We start from the raw sequence: 13,701 nt of genomic DNA, 5'->3' as shown, positions 1-13,701 counted from the left end.
CTGAGTGTTGTCTTCCCTGTGTCTGCCTGTCCGACTGTTGTCTTCCCTGTGTCCGACTGTTGCATTCCCTGTGTCCGACTGTCCGACTGCTGCCTTCTCTGTGTCCGACTGTTGTCCTCCCCGTGTCCGACTGTTGTCTTCCCTGTGTCCGTCTGTCTGACTGTTGTCTTCCCTGTGTCTGCCTGTCCGACTGCTGCCTTCTCTGTGTCCGACTGTTGTCCTCCCTGTCTGTGTCCGACTGTTGTCCTCCCTTCCTGTCTGTGTCCGACTGTTGTCTTCCTGTGTCCGACTGTTGTCTTCCCCGTGTCCGACTGTTGTCTTCCCCGTGTCCGACTGTTGTCTTCCCCTGACCTGTCCGACTGTTGTCTTCCCCCCGTGTCCGACTGTTGTCTTTCCTGTGTCTGACTGTCTGACTGACTGACCTTTTTGACTTCCCTGTGTTTCCAGTGCCTCCCCTCTGGCCAGAGTTGATCACAGGGAAGCTGTGTGTCAGGGTCGTGGGCTCAGACTCCAAGTCCAAGTCCTTCTTCTTCAACAAACAGGACAACGGCACCCTGCTGGGCATGGATCAGGTCAGTATCCCTGGAGATACACCACATATCACTGACCTCACTTCCTGTCTGCTGGGCATGGATCAGGTCAGTATCCCTGGAGATACACCACATATCACTGACCTCACTTCCTGTCTGCTGGGCATGGATCAGGTCAGTATCCCTGGAGATACACCACATATCCCTGACCTCACTTCCTGTCTGCTGGGCGTGGACCAGTCAGCCACATATCCCTGACCTCACTTCCTGTCTGCTGGGCGTGGACCAGTCAGCCACATATCACTGACCTCACTTCCTGTCTGCTGGGCATGGACCAGTCAGCCACATATCACTGACCTCACTTCCTGCCTGCTGGGCATGGACCAGTCAGCCACATATCACTGACCTCACTTCCTGCCTGCTGGGCATGGACCAGTCAGTCACATATCACTGACCTCACTTCCTGTCTGCTGGGCGTGGACCAGTCAGCCACATATCACTGACCTCACTTCCTGCCTGCTGGGCATGGACCAGTCAGCCACATATCACTGACCTCACTTCCTGTCTGCTGGGCATGGACCAGTCAGCCACATATCACTTCCTGTCTGTAGTATGGCGATGTTATCATCAACTGACCTCACTTCCTGTCTGTAGTATGGAGGTGTTATCATCAACTGACCTCACTTCCTGTCTGTAGTATGGAGATGTTATCATCAACTGACCTCACTTCCTGTCTGTAGTATGGAGATGTTATCATCAACTGACCTCACTTCCTGTCTGTAGTATGGAGATGTTATCATCAACTGACCTCACTTCCTGTCTGTGGTATGGAGATGTTATCATCAACTGACCTCACTTCCTGTCTGTAGTATGGAGATGTTATCATCAACTGACCTCACTTCCTGTCTGTAGTATGGAGTTGTTATCATCAACTGACCTCACTTCCTGTCTGTAGTATGGAGATGTTATCATCAACTGACCTCTCTTCCTGTCTGTAGTATGGAGGTGTTATCATCAACTGACCTCTCTTCCTGTCTGTAGTATGGAGATGTTGTTATCCACTGTGACCTCTCTTCCTGTCTGTAGTATGGAGATGTTGTTATCCACTGTGACCTCTCTTCCTGTCTGTTGTATGGAGATGTTATTATCCACTGTGACCTCTCTTCCTGTCTGTAGTATGGAGGTGTTGTTATCTACTGTGACCTCTCTTCCTGTCTGTTGTAGTATGGAGGTGTTGTTATCCACTGTGACCTCTCTTCCTGTCTGTAGTATGGAGAGTTGTTATCCACTGTGACCTCACTTCCTGTCTGTAGTATGGAGACGTTGTTATCCACTGTGACCTCTTTCCTGTCTGTTGTAGTATGGAGGTGTTGTTATTCACTGTGACCTCTCTTCCTGTCTGTAGTATGGAGACGTTGTTATCCACTGTGACCTCTCTTCCTGTCTGTTGTAGTATGGAGGTGTTGTTATTCACTGTGACCTCTCTTCCTGTCTGTAGTATGGAGACGTTGTTATCCACTGTGACCTCTCTTCCTGTCTGTAGTATGGAGACGTTATTATCCACTGTGACCTCTCTTCCTGTCTGTTGTAGTATGGAGGTGTTGTTATCCACTGTGACCTCTCTTCCTGTCTGTTGTAGTATGGAGATGTTGTTATCCACTGTGACCTCTCTTCCTGTCTGTTGTAGTATGGAGGTGTTGTTATCCACTGTGACCTCTCTTCCTGTCTGTTGTAGTATGGAGATGTTGTTATCCACTGTGACCTCTCTTCCTGTCTGTAGTATGGAGATGTTGTTATCCACTGTGACCTCTCTTCCTGTCTGTTGTAGTATGGAGGTGTTGTTATCCACTGTGACCTCTCTTCCTGTCTGTTGTAGTATGGAGGTGTTGTTATCCACTGTGACCTCTCTTCCTGTCTGTTGTAGTATGGAGGTGTTGTTATCCACTGTGACCTCTCTTCCTGTCTGTTGTAGTATGGAGGTGTTGTTATTCACTGTGACCTCTCTTCCTGTCTGTAGTATGGAGATTGTTATCCACTGTGACCTCTCTTCCTGTCTGTTGTAGTATGGAGGGTTGTTATCCACTGTGACCTCTCTTCCTGTCTGTTGTAGTATGGAGGTGTTGTTATCCACTGTGACCTCTCTTCCTGTCTGTAGTATGGAGGTGTTGTTATACACTGTGACCTCTCTTCCTGTCTGTTGTAGTATGGAGGTGTTGTTATCCACTGTGACCTCTCTTCCTGTCTGTAGTATGGAGGTGTTGTTATCCACTGTGACCTCTCTTCCTGTCTGTTGTAGTATGGAGGTGTTGTTATCCACTGTGACCTCTCTTCCTGTCTGTTGTAGTATGGAGGTGTTGTTATTCACTGTGACCTCTCTTCCTGTCTGTTGTAGTATGGAGGGTTGTTATCCACTGTGACCTCTCTTCCTGTCTGTTGTAGTATGGAGGGTTGTTATTCACTGTGACCTCTCTTCCTGTCTGTAGTATGGAGGTGTTGTTATTCACTGTGACCTCTCTTCCTGTCTGTTGTATGGAGGTTGTTATCTGTGACCTCTCTTCCTGTCTGTTGTAGTATGGAGGTGTTGTTATCCACTGTGACCTCTCTTCCTGTCTGTTGTAGTATGGAGGTGTTGTTATCCACTGTGACCTCTCTTCCTGTCTGTAGTATGGAGGTGTTGTTATCCACTGTGACCTCTCTTCCTGTCTGTTGTTAGTATGGAGGGAGGTGTTGTTATCCACTGTGACCTCTCTTCCTGTCTGTTGTAGTATGGAGGTGTTGTTATCCACTGTGACCTCTCTTCCTGTCTGTTGTAGTATGGAGGTGTTGTTATCCACTGTGACCTCTCTTCCTGTCTGTTGTAGTATGGAGATGTTGTTGTTATCCACTGTGACCTCTCTTCCTGTCTGTTGTAGTATGGAGATGTTGTTATCCACTGTGACCTCTCTTCCTGTCTGTTGTAGTATGGAGGGGTTGTTATCCACTGTGACCTCTTTCCTGTCTGTTGTAGTATGGAGATGTTGTTATCCACTGTGACCTCTCTTCCTGTCTGTTGTAGTATGGAGGTGTTGTTATCCACTGTGACCTCTCTTCCTGTCTGTTGTAGTATGGAGGTGTTGTTATCCACTGTGACCTCTCTTCCTGTCTGTTGTAGTATGGAGGTGTTGTTATCCACTGTGACCTCTCTTCCTGTCTGTTGTAGTATGGAGATGTTGTTATCCACTGTGACCTCTCTTCCTGTCTGTTGTAGTATGGAGGTGTTGTTATCCACTGTGACCTCTCTTCCTGTCTGTTGTAGTATGGAGGTGTTGTTATCCACTGTGACCTCTCTTCCTGTCTGTTGTAGTATGGAGGTGTTGTTATCCACTGTGACCTCTCTTCCTGTCTGTTGTAGTATGGAGGTGTTGTTATCCACTGTGACCTCTCTTCCTGTCTGTTGTAGTATGGAGGTGTTGTTATCCACTGTGACCTCTCTTCCTGTCTGTTGTAGTATGGAGGTGTTGTTATCCACTGTGACCTCTCTTCCTGTCTGTTGTAGTATGGAGGTGTTGTTATCCACTGTGACCTCTCTTCCTGTCTGTTGTAGTATGGAGGTGTTGTTATCCACTGTGACCTCTCTTCCTGTCTGTTGTAGTATGGAGGTGTTGTTATCCACTGTGACCTCTCTTCCTGTCTGTTGTACTGTGATCAGCTTCTTCCTGTCTGTTGTGATGGAGCTGTTGTTATCCAGTGACCTCTCTTCCTGTCAACCACTGTGACACCTTCCTGTCTGGTTACCATCACCTACAGACAGAGTATGGAGGTTTGTTATCCACTGTGACCTGACCACTGTGACCCCTTCCCTGTTAACATAGTCAACCACACACCTTCCTGTCTGTAGTATGGTTACCATCACCTACAGACAGAGGTTAGACTGGACCTGATCCACTGTGACCCTTCCTGTCTGTTGTACATGGAGGTGTCAATCCACTGTGACCTCTGGGTTACCTGTCACCTACAGACAGAGGTTGATCGACTGAACATCTCAGACCTCTACTGTGAACTTCACTGACTATTACCTGCTCCACATAGTCAACCACACACCCTGGGTTACCATCACCTACAGACAGAGGTTAGACTGAACCTGACCCTTAACCCCTAACCCTAACATAGTCAACCACACACCCTGGGTTACCATCACCTACAGACAGAGGTTAGACTGACCCTTAACCCCTAACCCTAACATAGTCAACCACACACCCTGGGTTACCATCACCTACAGACAGAGGTTAGACTGAACCTGACCCTTAACCCCTAACCCTAACATAGTCAACCACACACCCTGGGTTACCATCACCTACAGACAGAGGTTAGACTGAACCTGACCCTTAACCCCTAACCCTAACATAGTCAACCACACACCCTGGGTTACCATCACCTACAGACAGAGGTTAGACTGAACCTGACCCTTAACCCCTAACCCTAACATAGTCAACCACACACCCTGGGTTACCATCACCTACAGACAGAGGTTAGACTGAACCTGACCCTTAACCCCTAACCCTAACATAGTCAACCACACACCCTGGGTTACCATCATCTACAGACAGAGGTTAGACTGAACCTGACCCTTAACCCCTAACCCTAACATAGTCAACCACACACCCTGGGTTACCATCACCTACAGACAGAGGTTAGACTGAACCTGACCCTTAACCCCTAACCCTAACATAGTCAACCACACACCCTGCGTTACCATCACCTACAGACAGAGGTTAGACTGACCCTTAACCCCTAACCCTAACATAGTCAACCACACACCCTGGGTTACCATCACCTACAGACAGAGGTTAGACTGAACCTGACCCTTAACCCCTAACCCTAACATAGTCAACCACACACCCTGGGTTACCATCACCTACAGACAGAGGTTAGACTGACCCTTAACCCCTAACCCTAACATAGTCAACCACACACCCTGGGTTACCATCACCTACAGACAGAGGTTAGACTGACCCTTAACCCTAACCCTAACATAGTCAACCACACACCCTGGGTTACCATCACCTACAGACAGAGGTTAGACTGACCCTTAACCCCTAACCCTAACATAGTCAACCACACACCCTGGGTTACCATCACCTACAGACAGAGGTTAGACTGACCCTTAACCCCTAACCCTAACATAGTCAACCACACACCCTGGGTTACCATCACCTACAGACAGAGGTTAGACTGAACCTGACCCTTAACCCTAACCCTAACATAGTCAACCACACACCCTGGGTTACCATCACCTACAGACAGAGGTTAGACTGACCCTGACCCTTAACCCCTAACCCTAACATAGTCAACCACACACCCTGGGTTACCATCACCTACAGACAGAGGTTAGACTGACCCTTAACCCCTAACCCTAACATAGTCAACCACACACCCTGGGTTACCATCACCTACAGACAGAGGTTAGACTGAACCTGACCCTTAACCCCTAACCCTAACATAGTCAACCACACACCCTGGGTTACCATCACCTACAGACAGAGGTTAGACTGACCCTAACCCCTAACCCTAACATAGTCAACCACACACCCTGGGTTACCATCACCTACAGACAGAGGTTAGACTGACCCTTAACCCCTAACCCTAACATAGTCAACCACACACCCTGGGTTACCATCACCTACAGACAGAGGTTAGACTGACCCTTAACCCCTAACCCTAACATAGTCAACCACACACCCTGGGTTACCATCACCTACAGACAGAGGTTAGACTGACCCTTAACCCCTAACCCTAACATAGTCAACCACACACCCTGGGTTGTCATCACCTACAGACAGAGGTTAGACTGACCCTTAACCCCTAACCCTAACATAGTCAACCACACACCCTGGGTTACCATCACCTACAGACAGAGGTTAGACTGAACCTGACCCTTAACCCCTAACCCTAACATAGTCAACCACACACCCTGGGTTACCATCACCTACAGACAGAGGTTAGACTGACCCTTAACCCCTAACCCTAACATAGTCAACCACACACCCTGGGTTACCATCACCTACAGACAGAGGTTAGACTGACCCTTAACCCCTAACCCTAACATAGTCAACCACACACCCTGGGTTACCATCACCTACAGACAGAGGTTAGACTGACCCTTAACCCTAACCCTAACATAGTCAACCACACACCCTGGGTTACCATCACCTACAGACAGAGGTTAGACTGAACCTGACCCTTAACCCCTAACCCTAACATAGTCAACCACACACCCTGGGTTACCATCACCTACAGACAGAGGTTAGACTGAACCTGACCCTTAACCCCTAACCCTAACATAGTCAACCACACACCCTGGGTTACCATCACCTACAGACAGAGGTTAGACTGACCCTTAACCGTAACCCATATCCCTTACCGGAACCATATCCCTAACCGTGAACCATATCCCTAACCGTGAACCATATCCCTAACCGTGACCCATATCCCTAACCGTAACCCATATCCCTTACCGTGACCCATATCCCTAACCGTGACCCATATCCTAACCGTGACCCATATCCTAACCGTGACCCGTATCCCTAACCGTGACCCGTATCCCTAACCGTGACCCGTATCCCTAACCCATATCCCTAACCGTGACCCATATCCTAACCGTGACCCATATCCCTAACCCATATCCCTAACCGTAACCCATATCCCTAACCGTATCCTAACCGTGACCCGTATCCCTAACCGTGACCCGTATCCCTAACCGTGACCCGTATCCCTAACCGTGACCCATATCCCTAACCGTGACCCGTATCCCTAACCGTGACCCATATCCCTAACCGTGACCCATATCCTAACCGTGACCCATATCCCTAACCGTGACCCATATCCTAACCGTGATCCATATCCCGAACCCATATCCTAACCAATATCCCTACCCATATTCCTAACCGTAACCCATATCCTAACCCATATCCTAACCTATATCCCTAACCCATATCCTAACCCATATCCTAACCCTGGCCCTAACCCATATCCCTAACCCATAACCGTAACCCATTCCTAACCCATATCCTAACCGTAACCCATATCCCTAACCCATATCCCCCTAACCATATCCCTAACCCATATCCCTAACCCATATCCCTAACCGTAACCCATATCCCTAAACCATATTCCTAACCCTTATCCCTAACCCATATCCCTAACCCTTATCCCTAACCCATATCCCTAACCCTTATCCTAACCCATATTCCTAACCGTAACCCATATCCTAACCCATATCCTAACCCTTATCCTAACCCATATTTCTAACCCATATGCCTAACCCATATTCCTAACCGTAACCCATATCCTAGCCATAACCCATATTCCTAACCCATATCCTAACCGTAACCCATATCCCTAACCCATATCCCTACATTTATTTAAGCCATAAGACCCTTATAGAGCGACTTCCCATATCCCTAACCCATATCCCTAACCGTAACCCATATCCCTAACCGTAACCCATATCCCTAACCGTAACCCATATCCCTAACCCATATTCCTAACCCTGGCCCTAACCCATATCCCTAACCCATATCCCTAACCCTGGCCCTAACCTATATCCTAACCCAATATCCTAACCCATATCCCTAACCCAAACCCGTAACCAATATCCCTAACCCATATCCCTAACCCTAACCAATATCCTAACCCATATCCCTAACCGTAACCCATATTCCTAACCCATATCCCTAACCGGCCTAACCCGTATCCCTAACCAATATCCCTAACCCATATCCCTAACCCTAACCAATATCCTAACCCATATCCCTAACCCTAACCTATATCCCTAACCTATATCCCTAACCGTAACCCATATCCCTAACCTATATCCCTAACCGTAACCCGTATCCTAATCCCTAACCCATATCCCTAACCCTAACCAATATCCCTAACCTATATCCCTAACTGTAACCCATATCCCTAACCCTGACCCTAACCCATATCCCTAACCCATATCCCTAACCCATATCCCTAACCCTGACCCTAACCTATATCCCTAACCCATATCCCTAACCTATATCCCTAACCTATATCCCTAACCCAGACCCTAACCCATATCCCTAACCCTGACCCTAACCTATATCCCTAACCCATATCCCTAACCTATATCCCAACCCTGACCCTAACCTATATCCCTAACCCATATCCCTAACCCATATCCCTAACTGTAACCCATAACCGTAACCGTGCTGTTTTTCCCCTCTGGCCATGACAAGTGGAGGACCCTGAGTTGTGTTTAGTTGGACTCTCGTCTGCGTTTGACCTGACCCTCTTCATCCCCAGTGGTTCCACAGAGAGCAGAGCGCTGAATCCAGGAGAAGCCCAGAGGTTTGCCTGGGACAACCCTGCAGGGGTCCGCAAACTCAGCTGGAAGTGTCAGGAGCACAGCAGTGGAGACCTGGACCTGGTTAAGGTAACACACCCTACCATGCCCACTGACAGGACTAGTCCTGGTTAAGGTAACACACCCTACCATGCCCACTGACAGGACTAGTCCTGGTTAAGGTAACCGTGCCAACTGAGAGGACTGGTCCTGGTTAAGGTAACCATGCCAACTGAGAGGACTAGTCCTGGTTAAGGTAACCATGCCAACTGAGAGGACTAGTCCTGGTTAAGGTAACCATGCCAACTGAGAGGACTAGTCCTGGTTAAGGTAACACACCTACCATGCCAACTGAGAGGACTAGTCCTGGTTAAGGTAACCGTGCCAACTGAGAGGACTGGTCCTGGTTAAGGTAACCATGCCAACTGAGAGGACTAGTCCTGGTTAAGGTAACCGTGCCAACTGAGGACTGGTCCTGGTTAAGGTAACCATGCCAACTGAGAGGACTAGTCCAGGTTAAGGTAACCGTGCCAACTGAGAGGACTGGTCCTGGTTAAGGTAACACCCCAGCGATGCCAACTGAGAGGACTAGTCCTGGTTAAGGTAACACACCCTACCATGCCAACTGAGAGGACTAGTCCTGGTTAAGGTAACACACCTACCATGCCAACTGAGAGGACTAGTCCTGGTTAAGGTAACACACCCAGCGATGCCAACTGACAGGACTGGTCCTGGTTAAGGTAACACACCCAGCCATGCCAACTGAGAGGACTAGTCCTGGTTAAGGTAACACACCCAGCGATGCCAACTGACAGGACTGGTCCTGGTTAAGGTAACACACCCAGCCATGCCAACTGAGAGGACTAGACCTGGTTAAGGTAACACACCCAGCCATGCCAACTGAGAGGACTAGACCTGGTTAAGGTAACACACCCTACCATGCCAACTGAGAGGACTAGTCCTGGTTAAGGTAACCGTGCCAACTGAGAGGACTGGTCCTGGTTAAGGTAACCATGCCAACTGAGAGGACTAGTCCTGGTTAAGGTAACCGTGCCAACTGAGAGGACTGGTCCTGGTTAAGGTAACCATGCCAACTGAGAGGACTAGTCCAGGTTAAGGTAACCGTGCCAACTGAGAGGACTGGTCCTGGTTAAGGTAACACACCCAGCCATGCCAACTGAGAGGACTAGACCTGGTTAAGGTAACACACCCTACCATGCCAACTGAGAGGACTGGTCCTGGTTAAGGTAACACACCCAGCCATGCCAACTGAGAGGACTAGTCCTGGTAACACACCCAGCCATGCCAACTGAGAGGACTAGACCTGGTTAAGGTAACACACCCAGCCATGCCAACTGAGAGGACTAGACCTGGTTAAGGTAACACACCCTACCATGCCAACTGAGAGGACTGGTCCTGGTTAAGGTAACACACCCAGCCATGCCAACTGAGAGGACTAGTCCTGGTAACACACCCAGCGATGCCAACTGAGAGGACTAGTCCTGGTAACACACCCAGCCATGCCAACTGAGAGGACTAGACCTGGTTAAGGTAACACACCCTACCATGCCAACTGAGAGGACTAGTCCTGGTTAAGGTAACACACCCAGCCATGCCAACTGAGAGGACTAGTCCTGGTAACACACCCAGCGATGCCAACTGGAGAGGACTAGTCCTGGTAACACACCCAGCCATGCCAACTGAGAGGACTGGTCCTGGTTAAGGTAACACACCAAGCCGTGCCAACTGAGAGGACTAGTCCTGGTTAAGGTAACACACCCAGCGATGCCAACTGAGAGGACTGGTCCTGGTTAAGGTAACACACCCAGCCATGCCAACTGAGAGGACTAGTCCTGGTAACACACCCAGCCATGCCAACTGAGAGGACTAGACCTGGTTAAGGTAACACACCCTACCATGCCAACTGAGAGGACTAGTCCTGGTTAAGGTAACACACCCAGCCATGCCAACTGAGAGGACTAGTCCTGGTTAAGGTAACACACCCTACCATGCCAACTGAGAGGACTAGTCCTGGTTAAGGTAACACACCCAGCCATGTCAACTGAGAGGACTAGTCCTGGTAACACACCCAGCCATGCCAACTGAGAGGACTAGTCCTGGTAACACACCCAGCCATGCCAACTGAGAGGACTGGTCCTGGTTAAGGTAACACACCAAGCCGTAACTGAGAGGACTAGTCCTGCACACCAAGCCATGCCAACTGAGAGGACTAGTCCTGGTTAAGGTAACACACCCAGCGATGCCAACTGAGAGGACTGGTCCTGGTTAAGGTAACACACCCAGCTGCCAACTGAGAGGACTAGTCCTGGTTAAGGTAACACACCCAGGTAACACACCCAGCCATGCCAACTGAGAGAGGACTAGTCCTGGTTAAGGTAACACACCCAGCGATGCCAACTGAGAGGACTGGTCCTGGTTAAGGTAACACCAGCCGTGCCGTGAGAGAGGACTAGTCCTGGTTAAGGTAACACACCAAGCCATGCCAACTGAGAGGACTAGTCCTGGTTAAGGTAACACACCCAGCCATGCCAACTGAGAGGACTGTCCTGGTTAAGGTAACACACCCAGCCGTGCCAACTGAGAGGACTAGTCCTGGTTAACACACCCAGCCATGCCCACTGAGAGGACTAGTCCTGGTTAAGGTAACACACCCAGAGAGGACTAGTCCTGGTTAAGGTAACACACCCAGCCGTGCCAACTGAGAGGACTAGTCCTGGTGAGAGGACTAGTCCTGGTTAAGGTAACACACCAAGCCATGCCAACTGAGAGGACTAGTCCTGGTTAAGGTAACACACCCAGCCATGCCAACTGAGAGGACTAGTCTGGTAACACACCAGCGATGCCAACTGAGAGGACTAGTCCTGGTAACATGCCAAACTGAGAGGACTAGTCCTGGTTAAGGTAACACACCCACCATGCCAACTGAGAGGACTAGTCCTGGTTAAGGTAACACACCCAGCCATGCCAACTGAGAGGACTAGTCCTGGTAACACACCCAGCCATGCCAACTGAGAGGACTAGACCTGGTAACACACCCAGCCATGCCAACTGAGAGGACTAGTCCTGGTTAAGGTAACACACCCAGCGATGCCAACTGAGAGGGACTAGTCCTGGTAACACACCCAGCGATGCCAACTGAGAGGACTAGTCCTGGTAACACACCCAGCCATGCCAACTGAGAGGACTGGTCCTGGTTAAGGTAACACACCAGCCATGTCAACTGAGAGGACTAGTCCTGGTAACACACCCAGCGATGCCAACTGAGAGGACTAGTCCTGGTAACACACCCAGCCATGCCAACTGAGAGGACTGGTCCTGGTTAAGGTAACACACCCTACCATGCCAACTAAGAGGACTAGTCCTGGTTAAGGTAACACACCCAGCCATGCCAACTGAGAGACTAGTCCCCAACTGAGAGGACTAGTCCTGGTTAAGGTAACACACCCTACCATGCCAACTGAGAGACTGGGCTATATCTCTGTCTATATCTCTATCTCTCTCTGTCTCTCTCTCTCTGTCTCTTTTCTCTCTCTGTCTATCTCTCTGTCTGTCTCTCTCTGTCTCTCTCTCTCTCTCTCTCTCTCTCTCTCTCTCTGTCTCTCTCTGTCCTCTCTGTCTCTCTCTCTGTCTCTCTCTCTGTCTCTCTCTCTCTCTCTCTCTCTCTCTCTGTCTATCTCTCTCTGTCTCTGTCTATCTCTCTCTCTCTCTCTCTCTCTCTCTCTCTCTCTCTCTCTCTCTCTCTCTCTCTCTCTCTCTCTGTCTCTCTCTGTCTCAAACTGCATTGTTGGTTAAGGGCTTGTATGTAAGCATTTCACTGGAAGGTCTGCACTTGTTGTATTCGCTCATGTGACATTTACGATTTGATTTGTCTCTGTCTCTCTCTCCTGTCTGTCTGCTTGTCTGTCTGTCTCTCTGTCTCTGTCTCTCTCTCTCTCCTGTCTGTCTGCTTGTCTGTCTGTCCCTGTGTCTCTCTCCTGTCTCTCTCCTGTCTCTGGGTCTGTCCCTGTCTCCTCTCTCTCTCCTGTCTCTCTCCTGTCTGTCTGTCCCTGTGTCTCTCTCTCTCTCTCTCTCCTGTCTGTCTGTCCCTGTCCCTGTCTCTCTCTCTCTCTCTCCTGTCTCTCTCCTGTCTGTCTGTCCCTGTCTCTCTCTCTCTCCTGTCTCTCTCCTGTCTGTCTGTCCCTGTCTCTCTCTCTCTCCTGTCTCTCTCCTGTCTGTCTGTCCTCGTGTCTCTGTCTCTCTCTCTCCTCCTCTCTCTCCTGTCTGTCTGTCTGTCCCTGTCTCTCTCTCTCCTGTCTCTCTCCTGTCTGTCTGTCCTCATGTCTCTGTCTCTCTCTCCTGTCTGTCTGTCCCCCCATACAGGATGAGTGTGGGTCAGTTTGCGTACACGGTCTATCCCAGGTCCACTGGGTGTCCTTCCTGGATGGCTCGCCAGCGCGTGCTTTTTCACGAGGACGCTGCCGTGGTGACCAAGGCGCGGGCAGGCGGGAGGAGCTGGAGCAGTTCCAACAGGAAGTGAACGTAAGCCGCTGTAGAACTCTGGCCTGTCACTAAGCCAACAACGATAACCGCCAGGAGATCGCATATGTCGGCATCACCAGGTAACGTACCACGCACGCACGCACGCACGCACGCACTTCAGCCAGTCAGTCAGTCAGTCAGTCAGTCAGTCAGTCAGACACAGTCAGACACAGTCAGTCAGTCAGATACAGTCAGTCAGTCAGACACAGTCAGTCAGACACACACACACACACACACACACACACACACAGTCTGATGCACAGCTGTCAGACATACAGTCAGTCA

The 13,701-nt window shown here is 49.7% G+C and overlaps 2 long non-coding RNA genes across 56 annotated transcripts; one reads left to right on the top strand and one right to left on the bottom strand.

Annotated features, from left to right (window-relative positions):
- Positions 1 to 1,890: 1,890 nt before the first annotated feature.
- LOC127920532 (uncharacterized) lies at positions 1,891 to 3,936 on the bottom strand. Of its 6 annotated transcripts, none has more exons than XR_008106545.1 (3): positions 3,661 to 3,936; positions 2,854 to 2,901; positions 1,891 to 1,917 (listed from the first exon to the last, which is right to left on the bottom strand). It is a non-coding gene; the product is annotated as an uncharacterized LOC127920532 (long non-coding RNA). The 6 variants fall into 6 exon arrangements; XR_008106542.1 differs by having other exon boundaries at positions 3,757 to 3,936; XR_008106544.1 differs by lacking the exon at positions 1,891 to 1,917 and adding an exon at positions 1,984 to 2,010.
- A 661-nt stretch (positions 3,937 to 4,597) lies between these two features.
- LOC127920531 (uncharacterized) lies at positions 4,598 to 13,269 on the top strand. Of its 50 annotated transcripts, none has more exons than XR_008106538.1 (3): positions 4,598 to 4,638; positions 8,838 to 8,967; positions 13,258 to 13,269. It is a non-coding gene; the product is annotated as an uncharacterized LOC127920531 (long non-coding RNA). The 50 variants fall into 50 exon arrangements; XR_008106511.1 differs by lacking the exon at positions 13,258 to 13,269 and adding an exon at positions 9,171 to 9,215; XR_008106537.1 differs by lacking the exon at positions 4,598 to 4,638 and adding an exon at positions 4,679 to 4,719.
- The last annotated feature ends 432 nt before the right edge of the window (positions 13,270 to 13,701 follow it).

This window comes from Oncorhynchus keta, unplaced genomic scaffold, assembly GCF_023373465.1.
Source record: "Oncorhynchus keta strain PuntledgeMale-10-30-2019 unplaced genomic scaffold, Oket_V2 Un_contig_19842_pilon_pilon, whole genome shotgun sequence".
Classification (NCBI taxonomy): domain Eukaryota; kingdom Metazoa; phylum Chordata; class Actinopteri; order Salmoniformes; family Salmonidae; genus Oncorhynchus; species Oncorhynchus keta.
Note: the sequence above shows the minus strand (reverse complement) of the source record. Positions and strands in the feature narration are given on the sequence as shown.